Raw genomic sequence first — 11,291 nt, forward strand, 5'->3', positions numbered from 1 at the left:
CACATTTGGATATGCCACATGTCACCACATGAATCAGGCAGTTAATGCATGTGCTTTTTAGAAGCAGAGATGTCTTCCCAATAGAATGTGCTATAAAAAAAAGAATGTTGAGATTCTGCTGCTTTGTCTGATAGGCATAATTTAATGTCTTGCTTATAATGCTGCATCTTAAGGAAAAATGTGCACTGTCCCATGTAGTTATTTACAATATATTACTAAATCTATGCAAATATATTTCCCTGAGCTTGGTATTATATAACAAAGGTCAACAATGTTTGAAATATTTTGAAACACATTCCCAATATATTTTGTATATAGCACTAATGTCCAAAGTACAAGCATATATCTTAATATATTTTCAGATATTTCTATTCATTTTATTTTGCTGTAGATTATTACAATAGATATGCAGGGGGGCTGCTTTAAGACCATAGAATTTGGCCTATCAAGCTATGGCTTTTCATTAAGAATGCTAATTATACATTTGTTAACAATGTGTCATTTCAATTACCCCATGCCAGCATTACCTAAAATAAATTTTTATAGTCAAAGTTCAATATCATTCAATAATAAACAGATACACATTGGAGAAAAATTGAGGGGAAAAAAGTATCAGATTTCTGCTTCCCATGCAGTTTATTTCATAATTTCTTCCATTCACATTTATTTCTACTGCTACTTGAACAGAAGATGCCCAAATGCTATTTATCTGTCCCATTTTGGGATAAATACTTCTGACTTTCGTGAAAACTCCAGTCATATGATTCCATTTACATATCCTTTTGTCACCTTTACCTTTACACCCACATTAACGTTAATGAGTTTTTTCCTACAAGGGAAATTGTATCAACAATGAGCAGATTATAAAAACTTGTGCATCTCAGAAAGTAGGAGTTATAAAGGGAATATGATTTTTTCCTTTTTTTTCCCCCCAATACATGTTAGGGACAGCATGCATTTTCTCTGCAGAAACATGGATTTTTTTTTTTTTTTAAATCAAGGACTCACAAGTTGAAATACAAAGTGTTCCTATGTATGTACAATGTACTGAAATGCTGAACAATTTGTATGTTGCCCTGTCAAGCGACTGACATATTTCCAAACTGTACACATCTGTGATTTCAAAATAAAGGTTCTAAAAATTAAACATAGCCAAGTTGTGAAAAATTTCATTAATACATACATTTTTCCTAAGTGAAAGCTCTATCATGTAGTTTTAACAGAGCACTGAATGCATTTTTATATTCATTAGTGGTGTTACAGAGCAGCATAACTGAGAAAGATCCACAGGTTTGCAAGGCTGAAAGGAATTTTACCTTCTACCTGCTCCTACTTACTTTTGCCAAACACTTCACCAAGAAATTCCCAGACCACATCCAACAAGCTGAATCACTTTAAGCACTGAATAATAAAGCCAGGTTAAAACTAGCCCACATTACTGCAGAATTGGAACAGCGTACTTTTTTGGTCATGTTTCCATTTCTAATGAATTTCTGGCAGTCACCTCTGTGGGAGAGTAAGACAACATCATATAAAGCACATTTCTAAGTGTAAATCATATCCTGGGTCAGCATTTATTCCTGAGTTTGCATGGACTGGCTGACTTACCTACTTACACCTGCCTAACTCGCAGATCGCCTTGTTGGGCCATTAAACACTGAACATAGCACTTAGCCCAATAAACACCAAGCAAAATGTAGCCATATTCAGAAATCAAACTGGGGCACCCAGCAGCGTTCTCGAGCTGTTTTTATAGTCATATAGCATGGCCATATCTCAACTCCATCCCTAAAAGAGAGGCCAGATAAAGCACAAGTCACAGGGTCAGACCAACAGGTAATTTGTGTCCTGTGTCCAGCAGTGGGTGTAAGCAGAAGGTAAGAAGGAAACAGGGCCAGCTCGGGATATTTCCCCTAATCCTCTAGCTCCCTTCAGCTTTTCTCAGGACAGAATTGCCTGTATATCTGCATTTCTACTGAAGCCCTCTACTGCCACTCTGTATCTTTTCAAAGTATTGCTCAGCATCTTATAAAATATTTAAGACATGTAATGTCATTACTCTGTTGATGTTTTCATTCTCTGTGTGCAGTGCAAGTTATTATTAGAATTAATATTTTAATTTCTAACATGTTTCCGTCATCTCTGATGGGTTTTTACTCTACTGGTTCACATCAGTTCTTATCTATTTCATTTATTTCAGTATTAACCACTTAAAAACTACCCAGTTTTATTTTTCAACTGGTGACAAAATAATTTCAAAAATTAATTATATAGTTGAATTTTAATTCTAGTTCCACCAAAGTGGAAGAAGTGGAAAGCTATTCAGGGCCATATTTTCCATAGAACAGTCACTTATTTTTGTGCATGTGGTAGAGTTTGCATTTGCAAATCAAATAGTATAGTATGCATGTAATTACTTAATCAAAACTACATACAGAGCCACTGTGCCTGGGAATATCATGAAACTTAACCCTGTTTTCAGCATAGGTATTTCTCACAGTGTCTGCAAGTCTTCCCATTTTCCCTTAACACGCTTACAAGTATTTTCCATTTCTCTTTCCATGCTTAGGAATGCCTGTGGATCTCCTGCATTTCCATTCATCTGAATTAGAAAATAACACAATCATTTGAATTGATAACATACACACAAAACCGTGTTTAGATCTAGAATAGTCCTGGTCAATCAAGCATTGTGATTAACTCCCACTGCATATTTAAATATACCAGAACTGTGCATGACACTGAAAAAGAAAGTTGATGTTTAAAATTGTGGTGCTATGAAGCAGTATCAATTCAACATAATAACAAAAGAAAGCTCTCAAAAGCTAAAGTGTACTCAAAAAAAAAAAAGAAAACTAAAGCAGCAACGAGCTATGGATAATTCCTACAACTGGCAGAAATTTATGATGAAATTTTTTCTGGGAAAATATTTTTAATTGTGCCCATGATGTTTGCTTAGAAGGTCAAGATCTTTGTTCAAGATTGGAGTTGGTTTCTCAGCACTATCTTTCTCTCCTGTGTACATCCAAATCACCCCAAAATTCCACAGGGCTCATTGGCCCCATTTAACAAAGGCCAGTATTTTCTTTGGATGTCAGGGACACCTGCTAACAACACTCTCCATCTCTTCACATTGTTCACCTAATTCCAATAAATATTGACAACTCTTCTATTGTACTTCACTCATCTCCCCTCATGAATACACACACAAGACTTGGGAGGAACACCTGATGCATTAAGGTCACCTTTCAGAAAACATCTGCACCCCAAAAGGACTGTACCCCCAATAACAAAGCCCTTTTGCCTTGATTTTCTCTTTGCTGTACTCTTTCAGAAGAGGTGCAAGGGCAGCTGTATCTTTGAGGTTTGAGTCAACTGCTTCCTTTCTCCTTCCATACCAAACCTACCCTACCTATTCTGACTCTTTCACACTGCTTTCTGTCTTTAAAGGATGCACAAAATTTGCAGATTCCAGAAGTCCATTCGATAAAGATAACCAACAAACCTGAACATTAGATGTTTTTGTAGGGGGTTTTAAGCAACACCATCACAAGCAACAGATTGCCTTAACACAGGAAAGTATAATTTTCATACTCTAAGCATAAATCTGCTAAATATTAACTTTATGTTGCAACATTTGTTGGTGAAGGTATGGTGACCAGATCCTATTGGTATATTTAAATAGTGAGTCACTTTAATATTATACTTCAAGAGTAAACTAATTTAGTCAACTAATCTTGTTTATTTCCCAAATATTGTTAGTTTCTATCAGTCAGATGATTTTTCCAGACACTTACATAACAAGCATTAAAAAGATACATTTAGCAGCTACAATTGTTAACATAACAAAGGCTACAGAATCCAGAGGTTATTGCATTCTCCCAAAAGTACTTAAATAATAGCCTAAAATCTGAAGAATTACTTTAATACTTCAATAAAAATAACCCAATTCAAAACATTTTCAAGGAAACAGAGCTCCTTGCTCTAGGCTACCGAATAATGGCTGAAAGAAAGTATATAGCTTGTCACTTCTGATTAGAGAACTGTGCCTCTGTGCTTTGAATGAGAGGCATGTCTGGTAATAGGAAGTGCAGATATTAAATTTAATAAAATAACGTAGAATACGATATATATGAAACTTGACCAAGTATAGCACAAAATGTAACATACATTACCCTGCTCAGTCAACTACTGTGGCCTAGCATCTAATGACTGACTTAATTTCTATTTTCCAAGGAGAGTACTACAAAAAAATATAATTTTCAGATTATACAAATATTTTATCAGACTACACAAAAACGTAACCAAAATTGCCTTACAAATCTATGTGAATACATAACGGCAGCAAAAATTTGTTAACATTACAAAATGTTCAGCCTTAGAAGTCCACAGAAAGACATTAGGTCTTGTAAATAATTAGTTACAGAGACCCTGACAATAATACATTATGGCATCATATGACCCACAGCATATTTATTCCTTCCCAGGTTTAAGGATTCATTCTGTTTGGGGGTTTATTGGCTGGGTCTTTTTTTGGTTTTTTTTGGGGGGGGTTTTGTTGGTTTGTTGTTTTTTTTTTTAATGCACAATCAGGATACAGCATTTCCATACTACCTATGAAGAAGGAAGTGCCTTATCTCTGTTTATGTCTTAATTCTGGCATTCCAATGCAAATCCAAACAGCTTTGTCTTTCAACACATTAACCCTCAGCATGTTTTTTCACAATTAAATAACAAGCTCCACACAGTATTTTCCATTCCCTTTCTAACACAGAACTATGCTACCTGTGATATGACACATAAGGGATTTTAAAGCAATTCCAAGAGCTAATCCCAGTAAACCCAGAATTAAAGTTCTTGTTTTCATATTTCACTTTCAAAATATTTAGAACTTTGACAGATATGACATTATGTTTTCATTAAAACAGTTGATTTCAAAATGCTGCACTGTGCAAAAACACCATAAACAGTTTATGATGAACTGCCACACTCTTAATTAAAACAATAAATCCAGTGCACAATATTTGTGCAGCCTCTGGTTTGACCTTTGCCTCTTGCTATCCACTACCAAAGCTGCTGCCTCATTCTGTGCACCAGATGTAGAAGGTTTTAAACCATGATCTGAAAGGCAGTAAAGATAAAATAAGAGAAAATGTGCCATTACTCTTTGCAGTTATGATTAATTCAGTTCATATTTTACAATCTGGTTATGGAGTAAAACTGCAGACTTTACATCAAGCATTTGCCATTCAATATACCAAATGTATAAAAATGCCTGATACTTTAGAAAATGGCACAAAGCTAATTCACAACCACCACATGAAGGACAGAAATAGGAATAATAAAAAAAAGGACAGTAATTAGCTATCCATCTAAAATAATGAAGCTATCTCAGCCACTTGGTCAGTCTTGGCAAGAAATGCATCTGTTACAACAGAAACTAATGCTCTCCCTTATCTCTCTACTACTTGATTTTAGATTAAAATATCTTATAAAACTCTCAGGTCTGCTCCACAAAGAGAAATCAAAGGTTATTAATTACTGTGACATGCTGTAATGATCACAGATTTGTTGTGTGTTCCTGGAAACAAAACCAAATGCAGAAACAACTCAAAGACCTAAGTACAGGAAATGAGCTTGGATCCCGGAGTACAAGCTGGTGTAGGCAGAAATCTTTCAGAAAAGAAGATGAATTGGAAAGTCCTCATTCTGCAAATGTGGACTTATCAGTTCGTTACTGTAATCCACTGGCTTTGTGTACAGCAAAGCCTGCAGGAGTAAACCTCTGCTTGGTAGAATCATATGTGACATTATTCATTGCATACTTAATATTTTCCTTTTCTGACAAAAGAAATCAATTGACCAAGTGAAGGTAATATAGTTCATGACCACATTATGGGAAATTGGCATGAAAAGCATTTTTTCCTTAGGATGAAAGAGGAAAAACACTGTACGTTGCCAAATTAACAAATTCCAGATTCATACCCTAAGTAGTTAAGGCCTCTTTTCTCTTAATTCCCCACACAGTGCTCTAGAGAATGAGAATCTTTTTTTGCTAGTTCTTTGATTTGTTCACAGTCAGAAAAAAAAAAATCTCTTCCCATGGTTAACTTACAGAGACAGTCATCCTGCAGTTGACAAGACACTGGGTGTTTGAGGAGGTGGTGGAGGGGTGATCAGGAGTTTGGGTTTGTTCTGAATATTTATTTTTTTTTTACTCCCCAATTTAATTTACAAATCAAGAAAGAAAAAAAAAATTGAAAAAAACATAGGAACACACACACTTCAAACTTTCCCTGGGTTTGTTTCCTTACACAGTATTCATTATGCATTCAAAATCCAAGTGCATTTGTGTATAAAGCAACATACCAGTTTTCTGCATCATTCAAAAACAACACAAAAGCTCAACTTCAATGAATGATTTCTACCAGGACACAAAAGTGAAACACTCATGTATCTACTTTCCTGCCCACTGAGAAACTAGAAAGTACATTTTAAAAGGCAAGACATACAAAAAACCCCCATTGCCTTAAGAACCCCGATATCTTTGTTAGCATTGGTAACTATTCCTTGGATTATTTTTTTTAAAAGGAAACACAAAATAATGAGATGATAATAAACGAGAATTAAGTGAGCAGAGGAAAAAACCAAACAATCCCAACACAAATAATTTCAACTCCTCAAAAATAGCATCCAAACATTTCTTCAGGAAAAAAAAAAGGAAATATGAGCTAATGTGGACTTTAATATTTAGGTCTTTTTGTGAATCTTTCCACCTACACTGGGGCAGAAGACTATAAAAAGAGTTCACAATGAATGAGAGCTTTTAAACTAAAAGTGAATTAAGCCTAGGAAGAGGTATTTTACTTTCAGAGCTTCACTTGTTTTATTTGTGTTATCAGAGGTCCCACAAAAGTGAGTCTAAAACATAAGAAAAAAACTATTAACATGAATTAAAAGAAGATGAGAGAATCTTTGAATTTTAAACCTAACTCAAGCAAGTTATTCTTTCAGCAGCTTCTCCAGACCAACATTTTCATGCTTTCCATGTTTTTACAGAGACAGTGGAGGAAGTTATGATGTTTGAAGTTGTTAGCTAATTTCTGCAGAGCATGAAATACTCTCACAGACTAAGTATGCAACAGGGAAAGTGTTGCAAACATCCTTTTGTGATACACACAATGCTGTATTTTGCCAAAATAGTAACCAAGGAGGGAAGTATTTGCACACTTTTACATTTACCTGAATTCTACTACGTAAATGTGCAGTCTACTTTAAAGTGCTGCAAATTCCTCTTCCCTTTTCTTTGGTTGCTTCATATGAATATACAACATGTTTTAATCAGGCACTACTAGCAAAAGACTTGACATTCTTGCTTTATTGCTTTAAAAATACACATATTCTGAGTACTGCAGATTCTTCTGCCACAGCTTTCATGGAAACTTCCAAAGATAAGCAAAAGTCTAACTCCTCACCAAATAACCACTATTGTATCAAACAACCCTTTCTAAACCTCTCACACAAAACACATGAATTTTACACCAGCTATACATAGCCATAAACTCTACACACATACCTCTTCTGTCAGAAAGGACTGGATGTTTTCCACATGCAGGTAGGAAAGCAGGAGCACAGAGGACTCACCAGGACTGCTACAACTGCAGGACTAAGTGAGACACGCCCTTATAAAGAATTCCCCCAGGTGCTCTCACTCAGCCTAACGAGGTTCTGCAGCAGGTGTTGGGATGGGTGGGGAAAGAAGAAACGTTGGGCAAGGGGGAGTTGATGTAAGGTTCAGGCCTTTGGCTTAGTATTAAAAAAATATCAAACAAAACAAACAAACCCAACAAAAAAACCCAACAAAAAATCCCAACAAAAAAACCCAAAGGCATCACAGAGTTGGTGTTCTCTTCAAAGTAAGAAAGACTCAATGAGTGTGGTTTGGACCTGGGTTACTGTTATTTCACCTGGACCATCCCAACTGCCCCCTCTGACACAGCAGGATCCCATCAACCACCTTGGCTACACAAACCCACGTCAGAGGAGCTGAGCTCCTGCAGTCATTGAGCCAATAAGGAACCTGGAGCCAGAGTAATACACAGCTGCTGGGACAACTTCCAAATAACTAATTAATCCTTAATGCTTTCACAATCCTGGAATTATTCCTGCCACTGTATCAACCACGATGCTTCATGAACAAATATTAAACTTGCAGGACAGCACTTTCAAGATGTAATTATGTTCTAATGTAGCATTTTCCAAAGCAGGAATCTTGACCATGACAAACTTATCTGCCAACTTAAAACTTTCTAAGAAATGTGACCAAGTCATGACTGTTTTTTCTAATGTGGTCACCAAAATGCAAAATAAACAAATGTATCCTCCTGCTATAGATCTATTGCACAGAAAGTAAAGGTTAAAACTTCTGAAAAACAGGTTAAAGAGATTTAAATGTTAGCCAATAGCACATTTCCTATAATCTAGTTCTCAAACACACTTAAGTTGAAAACTAAAACATTGTAGTTGAAGCACAAAAATTTCAGGAACCTGTTAGTTTTAAGTACAAAAATAGGTGACATTTAACAAAGTTTCAAGACACTGAAAACCATTTTTTTTACCTGGAAAGACTGGGCAAACTTAAATTTAGGGTGTTGCTATAACAATATTTGCGTGCCTACAGCAGAAGAGTTCATCCTTTTAGAAAACATTGTTTTAGAGAGTACGTCACATAGGGCAAAAAAATTAAATAAGCTTTAAATAGGAATTTTGCCTCAAGATCCATTCCACTCCAGCCTCTGGTAGATGCTTTTCTGAAGCTTTTTTTTTTTTTTTTAAATTCTGTGCAACAATTAATTTGTCTTCCTTTTCCTTCCTGGAGGAAGGAGTTGGTCAATTGTGATAAGATTCCCAGTGTGGGCACCCTCATATGAAATGGTTTTGCACTGCCAATTACAGTTGTGGAGCTCTGATTTGGAAGGAGCACTGAATACACAACAGAAATTAATCCTGGCACATCTATATACAGCATACAGATTAACATAGGAAAGTAAAAAAGCAGGCAGAAAACCCTTCCCTATCCTCCTTTTCAACCATGAAATATCTGCATTAGTTTTCTCCTGCTGGATCACATTAACAGTGCATACATGTGCAAAGAAAAGTCATGCCCAGAAGGATAAAAGAAGCGAGACCAGCCCTTGGCAGCCCAGCTATAGGACAAACACAGACCCAACCATGACTGCTCCAAACTTGCAGCCCAACCACCTGAAAAGCTGGATGAAGTCAGGCAAGGGGCATAAAGTAACATCAGTCAGTACAGGGAATTTCCATTAGGTCAAGTGACAGTCAACCAGCTGGAAATGATAGTTATAGATTTAGCATGATGCAAGACCACATTCTTGCAACTCTTTTAATGATCCTCTAAAAAGAAGAAGGAAATGCATGGAAAGAAAAATGCAAAATCACTTTCCTGTTCAAAATACTTACCTTACTTTTCTCCCCAGTATTATCTTCCCCAGGGAACATTATTCTAACACTGCAATGAAGAGAAGTTAAATTTCATTCTAAACCAAACCGTAAGGAATTCACATCAACAAAGGAATCAGTGAACTGCCCGAAATATTTAAAGTTTCAATTTTCATAACAGCCCATCTCTTCAGTGGAACCTGCAGATGCTCAGAGCCCTAAAACAAACATGCTCCTTTCTCCATGTGACATTGGAATTAGAGGTATAGTTTGGACTCCAGTGCCTGACTTTGCCTCTAAATGGATAAGTCTTTAAAGTTATCACTCACAGATGACTAAATTTAGAATAGTCATGACCCCAACTGGTTGAATGAAATAGTTCACAAATGTTACTTCACCCCATAGATTCAGCAAGATGACATTTGTTGGTCTTCAGCAGAGAGACATTCTGTGCTTTAAAAGGACAATATATACAGTGTACTATTAACATCGCCAGAAACAAATTCATAACAACAGGTCTATGTTTTCAAAGTTCTCCTGGAACTAAAAAAGATTAGGCATTTTTCTTTAAAATCATTTATGGGGATAAAACATATTAGCAATCATATAAAACTAGTGGACAGATATTAAATGTGCTCAATAGCATAAAAATTCTGAATTATGTATTTCCAAAGTTCTTCTAGGAGCCAAACTTTCCTATTACCTTCTTTATCCTGACTTGAATAGCAAAGATTTCAAGAATTGGAGGAGAGTAGATTAAGAAAAATAAAATATAAGCTTGAGTCACAATATTCTTTAACCTTTGATCAGAGACCCTGCAAGAAAACTGGGCCTGTGAAGATCAGCATGTGAAAGATAGCACCCATTAAGGTTTATGCTCCAAGGGCTTTAGGGTTCATGAATAACAAAAAATGAGCTCAGGGAAGAAAAGTGGTGGAATAAAACTGAGAAGAAATACAGTATCCACACAAGGCGTAAGAAGTCCACCTTCCTGTGAACTCAGTTAATGCTGTTTTCCTATTACAAAAGTAAGAAAGTAGTATTTGTTTAATTTTAAAGCAGGTAAGTGAGGGAAATCTACGTTTTCCAGACTATTATAGTGAGGTAACAGGCCTTTTCTTACTGGGAAATGTATTTCAGGCATGGAATGGAGGAAATTCAACAAATTCCAGCTCAGTAAACACACAAATATCTGTAGAGTTATGAAATATGTATTGCAACAAATTAATAGGAAGGAGTAAAGCTGAGATTTTTCACAGCCTATATAACCAAGTATTTCTTTTACACTCAACAGACGAACCCCAACATCTAATGAATGTAAACAGCATAAATGTTCCCTGAAGAGCTGGCAATCCAAACCAGTAAGTAGTAAATGAGTAATATAACCCTCTCTGCCTCCCTGCTCAATTGTCAGCTTTAGGAATACTCCTGGATCAACTAAGACTTGCTGAGTACATCTGCAGACCTGTGGGAAATCTTCAGGGGTCCCAAGCATCAAATCTACACTTGGATTCATAGTAGGTGGTAGGAGATTACTTGGTAGATGCAGGTGACTGATTTAAAAACCCAGCTCTGAGGAGACCATCTGAATAGCCCTGAATTACATCACATAACAGCCACGAGCCTTTGTAAAAGAAAAAGATATGTTTTTCTGATAATGTCAGAATGTAATCTTCCTTTTTAAGTCTATGGAAAAGGACTCCTGTTTGCCAAGATGATTAAATAAATAATGAACGTTTTTCCCAGTGTTTTTATAATTTTTGTTTGAAAATAGACATCACACGCTGAAGCTACAGCAGTTATACATTAAAAGACAAGAATCTTGCAAT

This window comes from Pseudopipra pipra, chromosome 14 (assembly GCF_036250125.1).
Source record: "Pseudopipra pipra isolate bDixPip1 chromosome 14, bDixPip1.hap1, whole genome shotgun sequence".
NCBI classification, from domain to species: domain Eukaryota; kingdom Metazoa; phylum Chordata; class Aves; order Passeriformes; family Pipridae; genus Pseudopipra; species Pseudopipra pipra.